Source organism: Bubalus bubalis, chromosome 3 (assembly GCF_019923935.1).
Source record: "Bubalus bubalis isolate 160015118507 breed Murrah chromosome 3, NDDB_SH_1, whole genome shotgun sequence".
NCBI lineage: Eukaryota > Metazoa > Chordata > Mammalia > Artiodactyla > Bovidae > Bubalus > Bubalus bubalis.
The window spans coordinates 75,331,978-75,341,405 of record NC_059159.1 but is presented as its reverse complement, the minus strand read 5'-3'; the positions used below and the strand labels follow the sequence as shown (position 1 = coordinate 75,341,405).

Sequence of the window (9,428 nt, the reverse complement as noted above, 5' to 3'; positions counted from 1 at the left end):
AACTGTGGTGTTGGAGAAGACTCTCAAGAGTCCCTTGGACTGCAAGAAGATCCAACCAGTATATCCTAAAGGAAATTAGTCCTGGTTGTTCATTGGAAGGACTGATGTTGAAGCTGAAACTCCAATACTTTGGCCACCTAATGTGAAGAGTTGACTCATTTGAAAAGTCCTTGATGCTGGGAAAAATTGAAGGTGGGAGGAGAAGGGGATGACAGAGGATGAGATGGTTGGATAGCATCACCGACCCAATGGATATGAGTTTGAGTAAGCTCTGGGATTTGGTGATGGACAGGGAAGCCTGGTGTGCTGCAGTCCATGGGGTCATAAAGAGTCAGGCGTGACTGAGCCACTGAACTGAACTGATACAGTATCTATGGTAACTTCATATACTGTTTATTGGGAGTAATCTAGCATGAGAAAAAGACTTCCCAGGTGGTGCTAATGGCAAAGAACCCACCTGCCTATGTGGGAGATGTAAAGAGATGTGGATTCTATCCCTCAGTTGGAGGAAAGGCATAAAAGTAACAGATCTGCAGATCTCCTGCTATACTCTCCTATTCGCTTTAATGTTTTCTCCTGGGATGATTTTCCATCTTTAGTTTTACCCTTCTGTACTATTCAATATTGATTTGAATCTAATAGGCAGAATTGGACATATTCAGATATCAAAATTATTTTTTTTAATTAGAGGTGATTAACATTCATTTGTTTCAAACATCACCAATGAAGCTCCTGAACTTCAAGGGAGAATGTTACCCTATTGGTCTCCATTTTTTAAATCCACATAGATGCTCTTAAAACATGATGAAAAGTAAATACACTGCTTAAAACTCTCATGATCTCCTATTAAAAATTAGACACTCCCCATGGCCAAGCCAGCCCCTAGCACGTTTTCCTTTCCTCTCCTCCTCATGCCTGCACTGCAGCTACATCACCCTCTTATTATTGAGGTCTATTCTATTTCCATAAAAACGATTTCCCTAAAACCAACAATACAACTTTTTCCCCTCTGTTGTTCCAGTATCCTATATTTAGCTGTCAAAATATGTATCACAGTCTGTAACTGTTTTTGTGATTCCTTGAATGACTACAGCATTCTAATAAAACAAAAGATCCATAATGGTAAACAGTGACACTTAATAGTCAATAACATAGTTTAGGATGAAAGAACATGCTATAATTTTATAATATTAATAACTGGCCAAATCCATGATACCATCAAAAACTATAGAAATTTTCCTAAATTATAAAGAAGTACAATAAAGACAAATATCCTTAACATCATTGTAAATAAATCATAAGCTGAGCCTAATTTTTCACAGTTTTGTACTTCTGGTCTTTTGCCTCATGTGCTGGAGTTTCTGATTTCATTACAACTGAGAGAAAAAGTAAGACTTATTCAACTTCATTTTGACACCAATGAATAAAAAGAGATCATCAAGGAGGGCTTGTAAAAAGTACTAAGGATCTGACCTTTGGTTATATAAAAAAGAGTTTCCCTTTCATCTCAAGGTCTCCAAATCTTGACAGAAATTTTCTCTACCTGTCACTTATCTCTCTCTCCTAAGAAAATTAAGTTATTGCCATGACTGCTGAGGACTGTCATCTTTTCTTCTTTATGAGCATATATCAAATCAAGATTTTTTTTAAAAAAACTGGTTTTGTTTGACCTTCCAGGCAGGCAACATACTTAAGAAGTCCTTGTGAGCAGGGGCACAGCATTCTCCTCACTAGTGGGTTCACATAAAATACCAATGTTGGCTCTCTTGCTTTATATAAAAATATATTTTCCTAATTAATTTTTCAGTTTTATGAACTACTTTAAAGACTGTGAATATAGGTAAACTTACATGTTTTCAAGTTAAAATATTATCTTCTATCTGACCATTTATAATGAATCATGACACTTATTCAACACTGAAAAATATTTCTGAAAATAAAACAGAAATCAATTGAAATCAAGTGAAATCGAAGAAAACTCTTTTTTCATTTATGTCTTCAACTACACACACATACACACTCTCATGAGTTGTATACATATGGATTTCATATTAATGTCTATATAATAAAAAGTATCAGATCATGAACTCCTTGTGGCCAAATCACTCCAGATCACTGCAGATGGTGATTGCAGCCATGAAATTAAAAAACGTTTACTCCTTGGAAGGAAAGTTATGACCAACGTAGATAGCATATTCAAAAGCAGAGACATTACTTTGCCAACAAAGGTCCGTCTAGTCAAGGCTATGGTTTTTCCTGTGGTCATGTATGGGTGTGAGAGTTGGACTGTGAAGAAAGCTGAGTGCTGAAGAATTGATGCTTTTGAACTGTGGTGTTGGAGAAGACTCTTGAGAGTCCCTTGGACTGCAAGGAGATCCAACCAGTCCATTCTAAAGGAGATCAGTCCTGGGTGTTCTTTGGAAGGACTAATGCTAAAACTGAAACTCCAATACTTTGGCCACCTCATGCGAAGATTTGACTCATTGGTAAAGTCTCTGATTCTGGGAGGGATTGTGGGCAGGAGGAGAAGGGGACGACAGAGGGCAAGATGGCTGGATGGCATCACCGACTCGATGGACATGAGTTTGGGTGAACTCCAGGAGTTGGTGATGGACAGGGAGGCCTGGTGTGCTGCAGTTCATGGGGTTGCAAAGAGTCAGACACGACTGAGTGACTGAACTGAACTGAACTGAATAAAAAGTATAATTATATATAATGTACAACTATGCATACTCCTTAGTAATTTAAAATATATGTCTATGTATATACATATTTTATATCCATATATATGTATATGTGTATATACATAGATACACAATCAACTTTCTGTTCAAAACATTTAGAAGTATACTAAAGACAGAATTAAGAAAAAAGAGTAACATATCAATTGCTTGTCTGAGAGTGTGTTATGATGGAAAGGAGGGAAAAGAAGAACAAGGGTGAGAGGGCAGCATACATCTGAGTAGGAAAGAGGCCACCAACGACAGAGGATGTAATTGAAAATACACCCTGGAACACAGAATATGTGTTTCCTGTGTTCATAATTCTACTTCAGGATACATATTTATGAAAGCACCATGGAGACTTGTTAACTACATCAAACTGCACTCATCTTCAAAGTTATGTGTAACCAATTGAAGGTCTAATGCATTATCAACTGGTGATTTTATATTCTAATTATCACTGACTCAGCATTTTTTGTCCCTTTCCTGTTGCTAAATTATCTCAAAAAGCATAAAATGGCTCCCTCTTGGTGACTAACAGAAAAGAGAATCACAGAGAACCCAAGAGTTAAAGGAGATATTGCCCTTGCAACATAATCACTCATCTGCAGTTTCTTTTCCAATATTTTCTCTGGAGAGTCAGACCTTTCCACTTCAGGAGTGAAACCTTCAAGGAGTAAACTACACACAGGCTTCACTAAACTGCCTATGTACCTCTGGTCACTAAAGAAATTATCCAATTACTAAGTCATCCTTCGGAGAAGGCAATGGCACCCCACTCCAGTACTCTTGCCTGGAAAATCCCATGGATGGAGGGGCCTGGAGGGCTGCAGTACATGAGGTCGCTAGGAATCGGACACGACTGAGCGACCTCACTTTATTTTTTCACTTTCATGCATTGGAGAAGGAAATGGCAACCCACTCCAATGTTCTTGCCTGGAGAATCCCAGGGACGGGGGAGCCTGGTGGGCTGCCGTCTATGGGGTCACACAGAGTCTGACACAACTGAAGCAACTTAGCAGCAGCAGCAGCAAGTCATCCTTGTCTCTGGAAGATTTAGTCAGTCATTCATTCAATGAACATCTAATTAAAAGTGCAAAACAAGGGACTTCCCTGGTTGTCCAGTGGCTAAGATTCCTCACTCCCAATGCAGGAGGCCCAGGTTTGATCCCTGGTCAGAAAACAAGATCCCACATGCGACAACTAGGAGTTCTCATGGCACAACCAAAGATCCCACGTCAGCATTAAGACCCAGTGCAATCAAACAGATTTTTTTAATGTGTGAAAACATTATTGTCAATAATTTTGGGACTAAAAACATGAAAGAGCTTAGCCCCTTCCCTTGCACAGCAAAATAGAATTTTTGTTAGATGGTGTATTAATATTCTTTCCAGTCTCCATATACTTAGCTATGTGACTGAGCATTTCCTGATTTGTCAAGAGGTATCAAATACCTAAAAGTGTGTATTTTTAATGAACTCTAGTGTTATCTCTATGAATTTATCTTGAGGAAAGAATCAGATGTATGTGCATAGGTTTAACCACAAACATACTCATTGAAGCATCATAAACCTCCCAACTGACCAGCAATCTATAACTGGTTAATAACAGCTAACTTATTTGTTCATTTGCCAGAAAATGAACATTATTTTTGTCTCTATAACAGTATGCATTATTCTCTCTTCAGAGGCACGTAACATGGTAGGTACCTTTTTCAAGATCACACAGCTGAGAGATACACGGCAGGATTGTGGTCCAGAAACCTATGTGTTAGCCAGTGAGCTGTTACCCAGTTCACACAAAGCTACCTCGTACCTTCTGAACTGGAGCTCAGCCTCAGCTAGGCTTATTAGCAAGGCAGTCTTTCTGCAAACTGTATCTAACTGTCCCCTTACCCTTGTTCTTGATCACAACAGCCAATTTATTTCCTTCACTGAATGTACCTGAGTGATTTTCTTCTTTAAATCAGTTTTAACAGCTTTATAGGGATGTACCAGAAAATTATTGTTTAAGAGTGCAATTCAATATTTTTTAAGTAAATTTGCAGAATTGGACAAGCATTACCACAAAACAGTTTTAAAATGTTAATCCCATAAAATTCCACTGAGCCCATTTGCAACCAATCCCAGCTCATATCCCCAGCCCCAGGAAACCAACCATCTCTATAAACTTGTTTTTTTCTGGATGGTTCATGTTAATAGAGTCATACATGAGTCATCCCAAAAAGCATTATTAGGACAAATAACAAAACTATCATTTTGGAAATATACTATATACAGTACATGATGCCAAGTGTTTTGGGTACACGTGTGGTATGTTTTACAACAATTGCTTGTATCTGGGGAAGTAAGACAATCACACGAGGTCTAATAACTAGTAAAAGCATTTGAATTTTTATTCAAGTGTGACTGATTCCAAGCTCTTGACCTGAACACAGGGCTTGTGTTCTCTTCTGAGCCTTTATGAGTTCAAGATGGTGACCTCAGCTGGTGAGGCAGGGTGGCCTCTTTATAGATGAGAATCTTAGGTTGGGTGGTCAGATTCCCATTCTTGACCCTGTATCCAAAATATGCAAAAATAAAACATGTTACTAAGGAAATATATTTTAGAGCAAGTGGGTTAATAGAAGAACTCTTAACAAAATTGATCCTTTCTCAATCTGATTACTCTGGCATCTCTAATATTTAAAAGAACTGATTCCTGCAGAGGCCAATAACAGAGAATCTTTTTGTTGAGAGATGTCACTTATTCTAACTGCATATTTGCTTATCTAAAAAATGTCTCAGCCACAATTCCAAATTCTTGGTCCTGAAAAGATCAGGGATACCCTGTGGATTTCTCACCCTGAGAGGGCTTGGTTGTTGTCTTCTCATTTGGGGATGTTATTTGTTTAAGCTTTGTATTTGGAATTGGAGCATGGCCAATTAACAACACTGATGGTTTCAGGTGGACAGCAAAGGGACACAGCCACGTAGCCCTGGCCCCTGCAACCCCCTCCCATTCAGGCTGCCACATGACATGCAGCAGAGCTCCCTGTGCTAGACAGTAAGTCCTTGTTGGTTATCCATTTTAAATATAGCCCTGTGTACATGTCCATCCCAAATTCCCTATCCCTTCCCTCCATCCTTACCCCCATGACAACCATAAGTTGGTTCTCCTAAGTCTGTTTCTGTATCATATCATTTCTTTTTAGATTCTTGGGGTTATTATTGCTCCCTTGTCAAGGAAGGCAATATGTCTTTCTTCCTGGACCCAGGCAACTGGGAAATATTAAATCCAAGCCCTTCTGTCTCCTGTTACACCGAGGGCTCTCTGCTCTCTGAGGGCGACTGCAGTGGGACACCACAAGTCAGGATCCTTCAGCCTTTGCAAGCCTGAGGGCTCAGGGGTCTGTAACTCGTGGCTGCCTTTCCCACGCTCTTGGGTTCTGGCTCTATTCTGGTCTCTGGGCCTCCATTACTTTGAGGATATAAATGTGAACAGTGTGCATAGAGTAGTCATACCTCCAAGTGAGAAATCTCGGAGAAGTTATCAAAGACTCCTTGAAAGAGGAAAAATGAGATTTTTTTCCCTCTCACAGGGTGTTCAAGATTGCTTCAGAGGAAAGTACTCACAGAAAGACAAGACTGTCAAGGCTGCTAACTTCTGTTCTTGGTAACTGTTGCTCACAGCCCTTGGACTGTGAGAGCTGGGACAAAAGCTCATGTATTTTCTTATGGAATAAGAGTTCCACATGGTAATCAGTTACTCAGTGAAGAGAACTCTCCACTCAATGATACAGCTGAAATTCCCAAGGAACCTCCTTTGAGTGTCTAAGAAATACTTGGGCTTCCCTGGTGCCTCAGACAGCAAAAAATCCTGCAGTGCAGAAAACCTGGGTCTGACTCCTGGGTTGGGAAGATCCCCTCGAGGACAGCACGGCACGGCAACCCACTCCAGTGTTCTTGCCTGAAGAATTCCATGGACAGAGGAGCCTGGCGGGCTACAGTCCATGGGCCACAAAGAGTCAGACATGTCTGAGCAACTAACACTTTCACTTCACAGGGAACACTCAGACCAAACATTCTCAGAAATAATTACTTTGAGCAGCTATAAATTTCTCTTGGTCATGAATTCCACATTTATCCTGCATATGTGAATGTCCATAAGGAAGCCAGTGTCTCTCCTTTACCAGAAATGTCTCAAAAGGGACCATTAGCATCAGTGGCAGAAGTCACAGTCTGGGCTGAAATCAGATTTCTAGATGGACTTAGATTTCCCTCCTTGAAAGGACTTACTAATTGTCCAGCAAGGTGCGCATCTCCTGGGCCGCTGGTTTAGCACCTGGGCGTCTCTCTTCTTCTCTACCACTGCTGCTTCTAGGCTTTTGCATTACTCACTCACTACCATTTAATTTCCTATGCCTGTGTCATCTGAGGAGAGAGAGAACACATCTTTTACTTTCATTTTTTCTTCCCCAGAAATGCCATTGAACAGAAGTGCTCTTTGCTTCCTGCTACCAAGACACAATGAGAGGCCAATCCTGGTCCACTCTGCACACTAGACTCACTGGAGGTTGTGTGACCATCACCCTCCATTTCAGTGTGTGTTACAGCTCAGCTCCGCCCTGACCCAGGAGCCTACTTCTCCTCAAGGGGTTTCTGCTCCTTCTCTCTTCTAAAATCGCTGCTTCCCACCTTCTCCCTTCTCTCTGTTTTTGTCCTCCCTTTCTCCTCTGTTAGTCATCTTAGTTATTTCTGTAATTGTTCCTTTAAAAGACACTGATTCCTGGGTATCTGTACATGAATATTACTATTTTAATTCCTTGTTAATTTGACACCTCTTTCTTTATTATCTCTTTAAGAACCTAGCAGCCCTGAGCTAATGAGAGTAGAAACAAATGGGGAAACGTCTCAATTAACACACACCTAAAAGACATTCATAGGTTAAATTTCAGATAGGTAATCCTTAGCTTCCAGTACTGTGACTGAAACATGGGTGAGAGCATGTTATATACTATGTATCATACAGCCAAAGCAGCAAGTTTTCCTGTTTTATTGCATCTTCTACCTTTTGGGGTAGAAAATTATTTAGTACTTAACCTAACCAGAAACTGGTCCCAAACCCTCTAGCCATTCCATGGATAAACCATGGCCCTGCTGAAATACTGTTCTGAGAGCAAGGGGGCTACACACTCCACTCGTGGAGTTACCCTGTGTTTATCAGAGCAGATAAACATATCAATCTGTAGAGTCTATAGACTCAGATCAAGCTGTCGAGTCTATCTATCCAGAGTTCTATTTGTAAATCACAGCCATACTCCCTGGCTCCCATATAATCTACAGGTGTCTCTATTCCCTTTGTCAAAAGTTGCAGTATCCTTCTCTCCATAGCTCATTTTAAAAATATCTTCTGCTTATTAGCACTTTTGCACTCATGGTACTAATGAAAATTAGGAAATAATAAGATTCAGCTTCAAGATAACCTTGATGCCTTTTGGAAATATTTTTTACCCTTAGGTAAAACTGGACAATCCTTAGTAATTCACATGAAAACTCCAATATCTGAGGAAGCCAGAGAAACCCAAGCTGAGACTTTTACTTGGCCTCTCAGATATGCGAGTATCGCTGTTGGATTGACAGAGTTTGCTAAGCCCAGTTCAAAATGAGCCTCTTTGTCCTCAAGCCCTTACCTTGTTCCCCTAGAAAGCCACCTGCTTTCCTCCTTCCTGTGCACCTCTCAATGAATCCAGGATGTGGATGCTATGAGTGGCACCAGCCATTGGAAGCAAGTCTTCTCTCTTTAAACTTTGGAGTCAAAAGGCTGAGGGTGTGTTGTGGGGAGAACAAGTTTCCACCTATGCTCTTTGCTCGATGTCATCCTTTTCCACATGGGTATCATGTTGGGGGCTGAAGATGCACAGTGCATACAAGTAAGCAGGGGGAAGGGAAGTGTCCCCCAGAACACCAAGAATTCCTGAGTATTGAATCCTGCCTCTAACTCATCTGTGTATTCTTTAACATCTGGACCTGCACATAATACATCTTTAGGCAACTGCTCCCTTTAACGGTTGGACAGAGGAAAGGTACAGGTATTATAGGAGATACGAAGAATTGCTTCCACAACAGTAGGGTTTTTGATCAGGCTATCTCCAGACGATAGCATGGGCATCATCTTGTGGACAGGTTAGCTAAGAAGAAAAAAGTGGAAAACAAATGAATCTTTATGTTTGTATACCCCACCTCCACCCCACAACACAGATACTGAATATTTATAAAAATTTTTAGACAAAACTGAGTAACTTCATTTTCTTTTCTTTTTTAGGCACCATGATGGAGACTTCCACATGCAGACTTAATTTCTTGTGAAAACCTGGTGAGGAAGAGAAATGTTTCCTTCTTTTCTTCTAATCTTCTTTATTCCCAGACACTATCGCTAGGAGACTCACCAGCGCGTAGAGCCAGACATGCTTCAGACTAGGCTGGAAATGGGTTTCTCCCTGAGAGCAGCCAGTACCTGTGGAACTCTTACGTGGGCTCTATTCTGTGCCCCTCCCAATACTCTCAAGTACCATCTGACAGTTATTTTTGCCTCTGACAGTTAACCTCTAAAGTCTTTTCTGTTTTCAGCTAAATCTCTGGCTCCCACAGCTTCATACACTGCCCAAGTCAGGGTGGCTTATCCTCTTCTTCACACCCCTCACCCAGTAGAGTGTCTTAAAACATT

The 9,428-nt window shown here is 40.6% G+C and overlaps 1 long non-coding RNA gene across 1 annotated transcript; it reads right to left on the bottom strand.

Annotated features, from left to right (window-relative positions):
• Window positions 1–5,107: 5,107 nt before the first annotated feature.
• LOC112583847 lies at window positions 5,108–8,887 on the bottom strand. The gene is made up of 3 exons (XR_006640842.1): window positions 8,395–8,887; window positions 6,804–7,135; window positions 5,108–5,279 (listed from the first exon to the last, which is right to left on the bottom strand). It is a non-coding gene; the product is annotated as an uncharacterized LOC112583847 (long non-coding RNA).
• Window positions 8,888–9,428: the final 541 nt, after the last annotated feature.